Below are 15609 nucleotides of genomic sequence, written 5' to 3' on the forward strand. Positions count from 1 at the left end.
GAAATCCAAGATCAGGATGCCAGCACGGTCAGGTTCTTGTAAGGGCTCTTTTCTTGGTTTGCAGACAGCTGCCTTTTTGTTGTATGCTCACATGGCCTTTCCTCAGTGCATTCATATATAGAGAGAGAACATGCTTTCTGGTGTCTCTTCCCATATGGACACTAATCCTGTTGGGTTAGGTATCCACCCTCATGACTTCATTCAACCTTAATACCTCCATAAATGTCCTATCTCCAGGAGATACACTGGGGGTTAGGGCTTCAGTGTATGAACCTGGGGGGATACAGTTCAGTCCATATCAGGGGGTCAGTAAGTAATGCAGATAGACACCTGGGGGAAGAATGTTTTAGGCAGAAAGTTTGGTCCAGAGATATATTGGGGAATTGTCAGCATATATTAATAGATGATATTTAAAGCCATCGGATGAAATCACCAGTACGGTGAACGTAGAGAAGAGAAACAAATCCAAAGTCTGAATCCTGGTACACTCCAATGTTTAGAGGTCAGAAAGATGAAAAGGATCCAGCAAAGGAGACAGAGGAGCAGTGAGTGAACAGGGTAGGGAGAAAAAGAAGAGGATGTAGTATCCCAGAAGCTCAGTGAGGAAAGTACTTTATAGTATTTCAAGAAGGAGGGGACGAGTGCTGTGTCACATAGGATGAAGGTTCAGTCTTGACCATTGGATTTACAACGTGAATGTCACTGGTGACCTAACCAAGAACAATTTCAGTGGAATGGTAAAGGCAAAAGCCTGACTGGAGTGAGTTCAAGAGACACTAAGGAGAGAGGAATTCCAAACATTGAGTAGACAAGCAACAAAAGAAAAAATAGATAATTTGGACTATATCAAAATTAAAACCTGTGGGCTGCAAATGATACCATCAAGAAAGTGAAAAGAAAATCCACAATATGGGAGAAAATATTTACCAATTATATATCTGATAAGGGATTGGTATCTAGAATATATTTTTTAAAACTCTTACAACTCAATAATTCACAAAACCAATTTTTCAAATGTGCAAAGGATTTGAATAGATATTTCTCCAAAGAAGATATGTAAATGGCCAAAAAGCACTTGAAAAGATACCCAACATCATTAGCCATTAGGGAAATGCAAATCAAAACCACAATGAGATACCACTTCACATGCACTCAGATGGCTATAATCAAAAAGACAGATATAGGTTGAGTATCCCTTATACAAAGTGTTTGGGACCAGGGTATTTCAGATTTGGGATTTTTTTCAAAGTTTGGACTATTTGCATATGCATAATGAGATATCTTGGGAATGGGACCCAAGTCTAAACATGAAATTCATTTGTTTCATATATACCTTATATACATAGCCTGAAGGTAATTTTATTTTTCCCTTGGGGACACTGAATAAACTATGTGTTGTGAGCCTGTGTTTGACTACGACCCATCACATAAGGTCAGGTGTGGAATTTTGCACTTACGGTGTCATGCTGGTACTGAAAAACTTTCGAATTTTGGAGCTTTTCAGATAAGGGATACTCAACCTTAATAACAAGTGTTAGTGAGGATGTGTAGAAATTGGAACCCTCATACATTGCTGGCAGGAATGTAAATGGTGCAGTGCTTTGGAAAACAGTTTGGCAGTTCCTGAAAAAATCTGGAAAACAGTTTGACAGTTCCTGAAAAAATAGAGTTACATTATGACCTAGTAATTCCACTTCTCGGTATGTACACAAGAGAAATAACATGTGTTCACACAAAAATGTGTATGTGAACATGAATGTTCACAGCAGTATTATTTATAAACAATCCAAATGTTCATTAACTCCTGAATGGACGATTGAAAGTAGTGTATCTATTCAGTGGAATATGATTCAGCAATAAAAAGGAATTAAGTACTGATACCTGCTACAACATACATGAACCTGAAAACATGCTAAATGAAAGAATCCAGTCACAGCTGGGAGGCTGAGGCAGCAGGATCATTTGAGCCCAAGAATTTGAATCTACCCTGGGCAACCTAGGCAGACCCCTGTCTCTTAAAAAAAAAAAAAAATCCAGTCACAAAAGACCACATACTGTAGGATTCCATTACATGAAAATCTCAGAATAGGCAAATCCATAGAGACAAAAAGATCTGTGGCTGTTCTATAGGACGGTGAATGACTAACGGTCAGGGGTTTTCTTTTGGGGGTGATAAAATGTTCTAAAATTGTGATGGTTGCACAGCTCTGTGAATATGCTAAAATAATTAAATTGTGCACTTAAAAACATTTTTTTAGGGATGAAGCTCCCACTATGTTGCCCAGGCTGTTCTCAAACTCCTCACCGCAAGCAATCCTCCTGCCTCAGCCTCCTGAGTAGCGGGGATTACGGGCATGAGCTACTGCAACCAGCTTAAATTGTACACTTAAAGTGAGCGAATTTGATGGTACGTGAATTACTTCCCAATGAACATGTTTAAATAACAAAACAAACAAGAAAATATTGCATAGCAATGACTTGAGGAACAGGGAAATAGAACCCTAGAGGATAATTATTCATATCACCATTTGGGATTCAATTCTCAGTGTGTCTGACTCTAAAGCATGTGTGTTCTTAACCACTTTGCTGTACTGTCTCCTAAGGATTACTTCCTTAGGTTATATTATGTATGAAATAGAATTACTGAGACAAAGGATATGAACAATTTACTCAAGGGCCATCAGGGCTTGCCAGGATTAATATTAATACATGCCCCCCATCTAGGTAAAGTGATCCAAACTGTTCTTTTTTGCTCAGGTGCTGTAACTCATACAGCCTCTTTTGAATGAAACAAACTCTGCTATCATAGTGGATTAACCAGTAGCTTAAACACCAGCCAAAGGCAACTATATACAGGCTAGCCAACTGCCACTGAGGCAGCGGCAGTAGCAGTAGCTTAGTGTTCAAAGGCAGCACTCAGTACCAAGTAATGGCAAATCAATCTAATCAAATTCTCTCCTTAGGGACATATAAATGCCAAGTGAACAAAGAGAAAAGGCAAGTAACTCAAGCTCAAGTTGTTGAGCTTTTAGCAGCTGTGTGGTAAGTGTGGAAAATGAATTATTGATGGAGAAGCTTTCAGTTGTTATCCAAAGAGTGAACCCAAACACTTCTTGAAAACACGCTCACCCCACTAGGAACCCAGATATAGCACTTTGAGGCCGAGTCATTTATACCACTAGGAAAATAAAATCATATGAAGCATTCTCCAAGGATAAAGATGTTTTCAAAGAGAAACCAAGTCATTCCATCAGATTGAATCATTGTACCAATAAAGACTTTAAATAAATAAATTGTCTTTTGTTCCAAGGGGGAAAATGAAGAGAGGTTAGAATATCTAATCCAACAAGGCCTCTAAACTTTCTAAGTCTTCATCAAACTTTAACTAAACTCTCCTCAACCTTTAGCACCCCTTTCCTGCCCTGCACTCTCAGCTAATGAATTTGCTGTTTAAGTCATTGGGAAAATATAGACAATCAGATAGGAACTTTTTCATCCTCTTACCACCAAATCAGCCAACCTACCTGCATTGGAACCCATATTCTGTCTTCTGTCTAACCTGTGACAAGGGAGAAGTGATGCTCTTCCTATTAAAGGCCAATCATTCCCTTTGGGCTCTGTATCCCATCCCCTCTAACCTAGTCATGGACTTCGCTTCTGAAAATTTCACAAATCTCTCCTGAATCATCAATTTCTTCCTTTCTATTGAAAACATTCAAGCATGTTCTAGCTTCTTCCCCATACTTAAAAAACTATTCTGGGAAATTAACAAGAATACTTTGGAGTAGAATTGATTTTTTTTAACTATGATACAAAACTTGGATAAATTCAACTACATAAAAATAAAGATTTCTACAGGAAAAAAAATCACACTTAACAAAGTGAAAAGACATTTGCAACTCATATCACAGACGGATAATGTGTCCGATATATTAAGAGCTCCTACAAATCAATAAGAAAAAGACTGACAACCCATTAGAAAAATGAGCAAAGGGTAGGAAGAGAAAATTCAAAGAAAAAGAAATACAAATAGCTTTTAAACTTTTGAGAATATGTTCAATATCACTCAAAATAAAAGAAATGAAAATTAAAAGTATACCAAGAGACCAGCTGGGTGCAATGGCTTACGCCGGTAATCCTAGTGCTTTGGGAGGCCAAGGCAAGAGAATCGCTTGAGACCAGGAGTTTGAGACCAGCTTGGGTAACATAGTGAAGAGATCCCATCTCTACAAAAAATTTTTTAAAAACTAGCTGGGTGTGGTGATGCACACCTGTAATCCCAGCTACTTGGAAGGCTGAGGAAGGAAGATCACTTGAGCTTAGGAGTTCAAGGATGTAGTGAGTTATGACCTTGCCACTACACTCCAGCCTGGGCAACAGAGTGAGACCCTGTCTCTAAAAAAAATGTATACCAAGAGACCATTTTTCACTTATCAGATTGGCAAAGATAAAATCTCGATAACACACTGTGTGGGGAAATAGGCCTTCTCATCATGGCTGATGGGAGAGAGATTGGTACAAATTATATAGAAGCATTGTGGCACCACTTCTATCAATCTCACAGTGTACTTACCCTTTGACTCGGTAATTCTTTTAAGTAATTTTATCCTAGAGATATGCTGCCACATGTATGAAATATCTATGTAAAAATTATTCATTGTAGCTTTGTTTGTAATAGCAAAAGATTGGAAACAACCTAAATATTCATCATTAGGAAACACTAAGGGATTGAATAAGTAAATAATGGTATGAAAACACAATGTGGCCATGAAGAAAGCAGAAAACCTTTTTGTATAAATATATGAACAATCTCCAAGATATGTTGATAAGTAGAAAAACAAGGAGCAGAAATAGTGTGTCCAGTGAGCTACCATCTGTATAGTTGTTTTAAAAAAGGGAAGGTGGAAGAACATACACACACACAAAATATTTGCTTGTATATAGAGAGGACATTTCCAGAAGGATTCATAAGAGTGCGGAAACATCAAACTAAGGAGGAAAACACTGGCTGGACATGTGCCACCATGCCCGGCTAATTTTTTCTATATAGATTTTTAGTTGTCCAAATAATGTCTTTCTATTTTTAGTTGAGATGGGGTCTCGCTCTTGCTTAGGCTGGTCTCTAACTCCTGATCTTGAGCAATCCACCCGCCTCGGCCTCCCAGAGTGCTAGGATTACAGGCGTGAGCCACCGCGCCCAGCCTTGACTACCTAGTTTATGATCCAGCCTCACCTCTCTTTCTTGAGCTCCCAGTCTCATGTATTAAATATACACATGACAAATCACTGGGACATCTAGAAGGCATCTAAAGCTTAACATTTCTAAAATAGAACTCTTGACTTCTTTACTTTGAAACTCTGTCCATCTCAGTCTTCCCCAGCTCAGTAAAAGGCTCTGCTGGATATCCACAGTTGCTCAAGTCCAAAACCTGGCATCATCTCTGATTCCTCTTTCTCTGATACCTATATTCAATCAATCATCAGGAAGTTCTTTCAGTTTTACTTTTTTTTTTTTTTTTTTGAGACAGAGTCTTGCTCTGTTGCCCCAGCTAGAGTGCCATAGCATCAGCCCAGCTCATAGCAACCTCAAACTCCTGGGCTCAAGTGATCCTCCTGCCTCAGCCTCCCAAGTAGCTGGGACTACACGCGTGTGCCACCACACCTGGCTAATTTTTCTATTTTTTTGTAGAGATGGGGTCTCACTTTTGTTCAGACTGGTCTCAAACTCCTGACCTCAAGTCATCCTCCCACCTCAGCCTCCCAGAGTGCTAGGATTAGAGGCGTGAGCCACCATGCCTGGCTAGTTTTACTTTTAAAATATAGCTTAAATCCATTCACTTCTCTTTTTTAAAGACAGGATCTCACTCTGTTGCCCAGGCTGGAGTGCAGTGGTGTGATCGTAGCTCACTGTAACCTCGAACACCTGGGGTTAAGGCAAACTTCCCACCACAGCCTCCAGAGTACCTGGGACTAAAGACATGTACCGCTATGCCCAGCTAATTTTTTAATTTTATTTTTGTAGAAACAGGATCTTGCTATGTTGCCCAGGCTGGTCTCGAACTCCTGGTGTCAAACAGTCCTCCCACCTCGGCCTCCCAAAGTGCTGGGATTATAGGTATGAGCCACCATGCCACTGCACCTGGCCCATTCACTCCTATAAATTAATAACAAAATGGTAAATAATACAGCCCATACAACTTCCTAGCCCAAAGCACCATTATCTTTCTAGTGTGGTATTAATCTTTTTGCTATTATTGGTAATTTAATATTTCTGTTTCCCCAGATATACCTTGAGCCTCTCAAAAGCAGGACCCATGTCTTAGTTGTCTTTGCACATTTATAATAGAGTGCTTAGTATGTTATAGCTGCATAATATATATTTGTTGAATGAATAAATAAATAATTGGAGGAATAAATGAGTGAATGGTGACAAGTACACTATGGCTCAGGTAGCTAATAGCTCCCATATCTAGTGTCTTCTGACATTCCCTTGCTAGAAAGGCAAAATCTTTACAAAATTTCATATAGTAGGCACCTGTTAGATTTTCTGTTCAGCATCCTATTTTCTGGGAACTGCTTTCTCCACCTCCCACCACACTAAATTCACCTGATAACAGTAGTAGGACTTTGGCAACCATTTTGTGAAATTTTTGTATATCAAAAGACACCATAAACTAAATGAAATGAAAGAACATATGCACAAAGGGCTAATACTATTAATGTAAAAAGAATTGTAAATCAATAACAAAATGATAAATAATTGACAGAAAAAAAGGGCTACAGATAAGAGCAGGGAATTTATAAAAGATGAAATAAAAAATGTCAAAAAATCAGATGTTCAACTTCACTACTAATCAGGGAAATACAAAATAGATTTAATTGTGGTAAAATATTTATAACAAAATTTATCATTTTAACCCTTTTTAGGTATACAGTTCAGTGGCTTTAAGTACATTGTAAGGACATTAAGGACATTGTCTCTAAATGATACCATTGTCTATTCTTACGCAAAACATACCCATATTGGGGGTGGGAAAGGTGGCTCACACCTGTCATCCCAGCACTTTGGGAGGCTGAGGCGAGAGGATCACTTGAGGCCAGGAGTTCAAGACCAGCCTGGGCAACATAGCAAAAACCCTGTCTCTACAAAAATAAAAATAAATAAAATTTAAAAATTAGAGGCACCTGTAGTTCCAACTACTCAGTAAGCTGAGGTGGAAGGATCACTTGAGTTTGAGATTGCAGTGAGCTATGATGGTACCAAAAGAAAAAAAATCCATATTATTTATTCTTAGAAGGAACAGGAAAAATAGTAACTATCCACCTCCAGAACTTTTTTGTCATCATAAACTGAAACTCTATATGCATTAAACAATAACTCCTCATTCTCCTTACTCTCTTACCCCCAGCCCCTGGTAACCATTATTCTGTCTTTTGTCTCTATGAATTTGACTATTCAAGGTACCTCAAATAAGTGAAATCATATATTTTACCTTTTGCACCTGGCTTATTTCACTTAGCATAGTGTTTTCAAGGTTCAGCATGTCATAACATATATCAGAATTTAATTCCTTTTTAAAGTTGAATAATATTTCATTGTATGCATATACATACCACATTTTATTTATTCATTCATCTGTTGGTGGACAATTGGGTTGCTTCTACTTTTGACTACTGTGAATATTGCTATGAGGTTGGTATACAAATATCTGTTCAAGGCCCTGCCTTCAATTCTTTTGGGTATAATATACCCAAAGTATAATTGTTGGATCATAGGATAATTCTGTTTAACTTTTGAGGAACCACCAAATTGTTTTCTAAAATGCTGTATCATTTACATTCCTACCTGTAATATATGAAGGTTCCAATTTCTCCATATCTTTGCCAATACTTATTATTACTTGTCTTTTTGATTATAGCCATTCTAGTGGATGTCAATATGTCATTGTAGTTTTGATTTGCATTTTCCTAATAATTAGTGATGTTGAGTATCATTCATGTATGTTATTAGCCATTTGTATATCTTTTTTGGAGAAGATGTCTATTTAAGTCCTTTCCTCATTTTTTAATTGTGTTTTTTTTGTCTTTGAGTTGGAGTTCAATATATATTCTAGATAATAATCTCTTATTAGATATATGATATGCAGATATGTTCTCCTATTCTATGGGTTGCCTTTTCACTCTGTTGATCACATCCTTTGATGCACAAAAGTTTTAAGTTTTTATATAGTTCTTTTGTTGCCTATGCTTTTGCTGTCATATTTAAGAAATCAATCATTGCCAAACAAAATGTCATGAAGCTTTTCTCCTATATTTTCTTCTAAGAGTTTTATAGTTTTACCTGTTACATTTAGGCCTTTGATCCATTCTTAATTAATTTGTATATATAATGTAAAGTAAGAATCTTTTGTATGTGGATATCCAGTTTTCCCGATACCATTTATTTACATTTTTTTTTTTTTTTTTTTTGAGACAGAGTCTCGCTCTGTTGCCCGGGCTAGAGTGCATGGCATCAGCGTAGCTCACAGCAACCTCAAACTCCTGGGCTCAAGCGATCCTTCTGATCTCAGCCTCCCGAGTAGCTGGGACTACAAGCATGCGTCACCATGCCCGGCTAATTTTTTCTATGTATTTTTAGTTGTCCAGATAATTTCTTTCTATTTTTTGCAGAGACAGGGTCTCGCTCTTGCTCAGGCTGGTCTCGAACTCCTGAGCTCAAACAATCCACCGTCTTGGCCTCCCAGAGTGCTAAGACTACAGGCGTGAGCCACTGCACACGGCCCATTTATTTATTTAAATAAAATCTCACTCTGTCACCCAGGTTGGAGTGCAGTGGTGTAATCATAGTTCACTGCAGCCTCAAGCGATCCTCTTGTCTCAGTCTCCCAAAGTGCTGGAATGACAGGTATGGGCTACCACACCCAGCATCTTTTAAAATGTAAGACATCATTTTAATGCAGCAATTTCACTTTTGGAAATCTTTTCTATGGAAATAAAAACACCAGTACATAAGAATATGCATGCAAAGATATTTTTCATGGCATCCTTTGTAGTGGGAAGATGCTGAACTGGAAAACCATCAAGTAGCTACTCTCTCTCCATCTTTCTCTCCCTGGAGTCACATGCTTTTTTATTTCTATTTCTTTCTGTATTTCTTCTTAAAATTGCAGATGGAGTCTATGGCCATACCACCCTGAACGCACCCAGTCTTGTCTGATCTCAGAAGGTAAGCAGGGATGGGCCTGGTTAGTACTTGGATGGGAGAATTTCAGATGGACCAACAAGGTCACCAGACTTGAGTATCTCTGATCTTGCAAATTTCAGTGCTCACCACTGTCTCAGACTAGAGTTTTTATTTTTTTGTTTACAAATCTACTATGTTGCTTATTTATGTCACTTTTTATAATTTCCAGTTCTCTGCCCAATTTTTCAACTTTGGCTTTGATCTCCTTGAACATAGCACACAGAGTTGTTTTATGGTCTGTGTCCAGTCATTGCAGAATACAGAGTCCCTGTGGATCTGTTTCTATTATCTGTTATTTTTCCTGCTTACTCGTGGTGTCGTGTTTCCTTGTGTGCCTGGTTATCTCTGTACTGGACATTGTTTTTGAAAAAAAAATTTTAGGCATAGGTAGTTATTTTTTTCCTCCAAAGTGGGTCTTTATCGGCTCTTGCCACTAGCAATTAGAGCCAACTTAATACAAGTTCAGGCCTTGAGATTTTTCCAGGCCACTTAGATGATTTGAAGTCAGCTTGCAGTCTATATGGGAGTTAGTTTACTTTATGAGAGTTAGTTTACTTCTAGTGCTTCCTTGTACCTACAATGCAGTGTTTTAAAGTCCCGGGCCAAAGCAGGGGGGGATATGTTAGGATTATTACCCTTTATTGGTCCTGGACTCTAACTTTTGTCCCCATGGGCTTTTAAGGCTGCCAAAAGTGCATCTTAGCTTTCTAGTTACTTCTTCTGAATCAGCAAATGCCTCAGACAAAAGTATGAATGCCAAGCTCCTCACTCCAAATTCCTTACCTATCCAAAATCTTGTCCTCATTGATTCCTCGCTATCTTGCTAGTTATGAGATGATTTTAGAGAATGCTTTTTATGCGTCATTCAGCTTGATTAGCTGTATGTATTAGGAGGACTGACTTGAATTACATCGTCTACCATTAACAGTAAAAGTCCATTCAGTTTACTTTATCCCTATAATAGAAACATCTCATTAGCTCCAGTCGAGGGCCCATTCCTGAGTTTGTGGCCAGGGGTTCAGGGTCATTCAATATATAGGGTATTCACTATGTATTGGCTTTGGGAAGGGCAGGTTTCTAAGAAGGAGATGTTGGTATAGGAAAAATGACTGGCATCTCTAATATACCAAATCACTTGCTCTTCTTTAAATGTATCCTCCTATATCATATTCCTGCGTACTTTTTCATATGCTACTCTGTGAGCCAGAATTTCTTCCCAACCTATTCACCAGGTAAACTCTTACTCCTTTTCAAAGACTTAGCTCAAGTATTGCTACTTCATCTCAAAAACAAACAAAAACAAAAACCCAGACAACTTTTCATCCTTATGCTCTTTGTAACTTTTTTTTTTAACAGCAGAATGTCAAGCAAGCTCTTTTTAACTTGCACAAACCTTTTCATAGCAGTTATTCTATCCTTCATGATAAGATTATTTTTTCACCTATGTGACCTGAGGTTCTGCCAGGCACATTCAATAAGTATTTGTTGCATCATGAATGAATTAGAAGGAACAACACTTGATTAGTTGTATCACACGATGTCTAAGGTTCCTCGAATCTAACATTCCATGATTCTGTGAAAATTCAGCTCCAGAAAATAACTTTACTTTTGTGGTTTGTCATTCACTGGACCTCAGTGCTTTCAAAAAATATTTTTCCTCTTCCTTCTAAGAATAAATAATATGAGTATGCTTTAAGAAAGAGTAAATAATGATATCATTTAGAGACAATGTCCTAATGTCTTTTACTCTAGTAGGTTTGATACTTATAGATTCTGACTCTTTTTCTTTATGTTCATGCCTAGAAGACAGGCTTCCAATGCATTAGTTGGCTTTATGGCTACATCATACTTTGCCCATCTCCTTCTCCATCTCCACAAACGCCTGTTTTTTTCCTTCTACATTTTCATCCCTTCTAACTTTCCATTTCTTCTTCCATACAAAGAAGAAATGGATCACATTACAGGTCAAGTGCAGCAAAAAACCCACACAACTTTTTATCTACACACTTCTGTAATTTCTAAAATCAGAGACCTTAAACATATATCAAGTTTAATAAGCAATCAAAGCAGTTGCTAACAAATTCAGAGCATTCCTCAGGGAACCCTATCAACCAGTTCTAACAGTTGCACTCCAAGGAGGAGATAGCAAAACGTTTATGAGTACTAAGAAGCCACCTTTTGAAGATTTTTTTGAGATAAATACATATATATGAGACAGAGAGAATATATATACATATATGCACACACCTTGAAGTTAGGCACTCACTTATTGAGCACCTGCTATGTGAATTCACATACCAGAAAATTAAACATTTAAATTTAAAGTGTACAATCCAGTGGTTTTGAATATATTCACAAGATTGTGCCAGCATTACCACTATCCAATTCCAGAACATTTCATGGCCCCAAAAGGAAACCCTGTGCCCATTAGCATCATGTTCCAAACCTCCTCCCCTAGCCTCTGGTGACCACTAATTTACTTTCTGTCTCTCTGGATTTGCCTACTCTGGACATTTCATCTAAATGGAATAACACATTATGTGGCCTGTTGTGACTGGCTTCTTTCACTTAGCGTAATATTTTCAAGTTTCATCTATGTTGTAGCAGGGATCAATATTTCATTCCTTTTTATTGTTGAATAATATTCCATTTATGGATATATCACATTTTGTTTATCCGTTCATCAGTTGACAGATAGTTGGATTGTTTCCACTTTTTGGGTGTTATGAATATTGATACTATGAAAATTCATGTACAAGTTTTTGTGTAAACAAGATTAATTAATACAGAAGTATTCATTAATGTACTAATCATATATTAATTGATATATCAATGTATTAATGAATACAGAAGCAGTTGAATGTGATAAGTATCATGTCATGGATCTTTGTTGGTTTGGCTTCCCAGCATCTATTTCTCCTTCCTCTTAGCGATAGTACCCATGTTCTCTTATATGTATAACCACATAAGGAAGCTGACCCCACCCCTACATTCAGGGGTAGACCTAATTTGACTTAAGTCCTGCACAGCATATTCTCATGGACCTTGATGAGATCAGTGATGAGCAGGTGACCTAATTCAGGCCAATGAGCCATGAAAAAGACTTTTGCTGGGACTTCTGGGAAAGTTACTTCCTTGTTTTTCTGAAGTAGCTTCCTTGAGAGATACTCTCTTCTCTCTTCTATTAGAGATGAAGAAAGCACAGATAGCCCTCCTAGAAACTACTGTAGCCATACTGACATAACTAAAGAGGAAATTTAGGAATATCAAATATTTTAGAAGGAGAAATCAGGAAAGAAATCAGGTATTCAGTAACATCATTGAGCCTCAACACTGAGGACAAAGCATTGCCTGAATTTTCAGTTGATCACTAAATTCCCTTCATTGTTTAAGACAGTTTGAGATGATTCTTCTGTTGCTTGCAATCAAAATATCATATCACAATATTAACAGAAATTAATTAATTTTTTTTTTTTTTTTTTGAGACAGAGTCTCACTGTGTTGCCCGGGCTAGAGTGCCATGGCATCATCCTAGCTCACAGCAACCTCAAACTCCTGGGCTCAAGCAATCCTTCTGCCTCAGCCTCCCGAGTAGCTGGGACTACAGGCATGCGCCACCATGCCCGGCTAATTTTTTTTTTCTATGTGTTTTTAGTTGTCCAATTAATTTCTTTCTATTTTTAGTAGAGACGGGGTCTCGCTCTTGCTCAGGCTGGTATCGAACTCCTGAGCTCAAACAATCCGCCTGCCTCGGCCTCCCAGAGAGCTAGGATTACAGGCGTGAGCCACCGCGCCCGGCCCAGAAATTAATATTTTTATAGCACTTTATAATGTAACTCTGAGCTATGTGAATTCAGTGGTAGACACGTTGTATTCTGCCTCTGGGAGTCATGAAAGGCTTCATGTGGAAAGTGACATTTGAATTATAACTTGCCATTTAGAAAGTATTTACAAAGTACAATGGGCTAAACAAAATTTAGCAGATTTTTTTAACTGCAGACCTTCTGAGAGCCTTTATTTATTTTTTATTTTTTCAGAACAAGGTCTTGCTCTGTCACCCAGGTTGGAGTACAGTGGAGCAATTATAGCTCATTGCAGCCTGGAATTCCTGGGCTCAAGCAATCCTTCTGCCTCAGCCTCCAAGTAGCTAGGACTACAGGTGCACACCACCACGCTTGGCTAATTAAAATTTTTTTTCTTTTTTTTTTAGAGATGGGGTTTCACTATATTGCCCAGGCTGGTCTTGAACTCGAGAAATCCTCCTGACTCAGCCTCCCAAAGTGCTGATATTACAGGCATTAGCCCCCGTGCCCAGCCCTGAGAGCCTTTAGTACACTAATGTGAATTATGAATATATCTAAGAGAGGTATATAATATACAGTGTTTACTAAATTTACTTCACCCTGAACACTTAGTAACATCTCAAGGAATACAGCTGGCTAAAGAAACACTGGTATGTACAATGTTAACGGATGGCCAGAAGAGAAGAACAAGATTATCAAGATATCCTGGCTAGCTTATTAGGGAGTTTCTATGAAAATGAGGGCATTTCAAACAATTTTTACCAGATTGGTAAATCCTGAACAAGTAGAATGGATCTAGGTAACTTCTATTTTTGTTGTTTTTAGAAATATTGTTGAAAGCAATTTATGGCAAAGTTGTACAATTTTCTTTGGTGATTAAAGATAGATATGTATGTGAATATGTCTGATCTCAAGCTCTAATCACTCTGTTATTCATTCAGACCTGATGGGTCTGAATACAGTTGTCATATCTAGTTGCTCATTCCAGGCAGCTTCTTGACTAAGTCAAGCTCATCAGCTAAGCTCTTCCAATCTAGAAGAAACGTGAAAGTGTAGTCACCAACAGTAAGTTACTCTTTTTTTTTTTTTCCCACACAACAGGAATTTATTTTCTCATGGTTCTAGAGGCTGGAAGTTTAAGGTCAAGGTGTCAGCAGAGTCGGTTTCTTCTGATGCCTCTCTCCTTGGTTTATAGATAGCCATCTTCTCTCTGTGTCTTTACATGGTCTTCCCTCTCTATTAAGTGAATTACTCTTTAAGGTTTACCAGTAAGGTTCTTTTTCTGGAGTGCTGGAGCAAATTCAACAAATAAAACACAGCCATTAGTAAAATAAGCTAAAGTGAAAAATTTAAAAATGTATTGCCCACTGTATAGGGAACACTTGCAAAATAGAGGCGTGAGTAATAAGCAGCTTATTCCTTTATATTTGATAAGGGTCCTGGTAATGCATTTGTCACATCTCAGCATCACTGTACACTATGAATGTATCCTGAAATAAATACTACATCTTTTCAGCTCTAGCTATCTAACAGGAAAAATTGATGGTTGGAGGGAACTCTGCAAGTTTGCAAGTGATAAAATTAGAGAACTAAGTGTTGTTTGTTACTTTATTAAAACAAAATCATTAAGTCTTTAAAACCCATTTACAGTTATTGACAGTAGCTCCATTTACTCCAAATGAAGAGGTCTTTCTCTTCTACTTTTTCCCCATCAGGTCTGAATGAATAACAGAGTGATTAGAGCTTGAGATCAGACATATTCACATACATATCTATCTTTAATCGCCAAAGAAAATTGTACAACTTTGCCATAAATTGCTTTCAACAAAAGCTTAGTTTACATATAAAAAGATGGTGGGAGGAAAAAGATTAACTAATAAAAGAAACCCAAAGTCTATTTCTAGAAAAGCTACATGGCAGAAGGAAGAAAATAAGAAACACTGACCTTTCTCTTTAAGGGTAAAGCCTCCATCGACTTCTTACATCCATCAGTCATTACAATACTTATCCAAACTCTAGGGTGAAGCAGTATCACCAACATCACATACCTACTGGTAGAAAGCCAGCTTGTCCCAAAGCAGGTAAAGCACACAAAACAAAATTCCTAGGCTGCAAAGATACAAATGCTGACAAAATGCAGTGTTTATAAGGAACTTCTTATCAACAGCTAAGTCTTTAGATGCAGAGAAAACAAGATACTCCTCAAAGTACCAGATTCATATACCAAATATTCACTCTCAAGTTTTGCTACTTTTTGCTTTAGCTAAATCTCTAGCTGAACTTTCTTAAAAGTGTATTAACTATAAGAAAGCAATTGCCTCTGCCCTCCCCTTTAAAAATTGCTACAATATTCTTAGGATCCAAAAATTTGTTCATTACATATATAAAGGCTTTCACTTCCTTCGTGCTAGTTTTTTCTTGATATGTTACTTTGTTCCCTAAACGTGATTCACACAGGTCTTTTCTTTTTTTTTTTTGAGACAGAGTCTCACTCTTTTGCCCGGGCTAGAGTGAGTGCCGTGGCGTCATCCTAGCTCACAGCAACCTCACACTCCTGGGCTC

Source organism: Propithecus coquereli, unplaced genomic scaffold (assembly GCF_000956105.1).
Source record: "Propithecus coquereli isolate 6110/MARCELLA unplaced genomic scaffold, Pcoq_1.0 Scaffold239, whole genome shotgun sequence".
NCBI classification, from domain to species: Eukaryota; Metazoa; Chordata; class Mammalia; order Primates; family Indriidae; genus Propithecus; species Propithecus coquereli.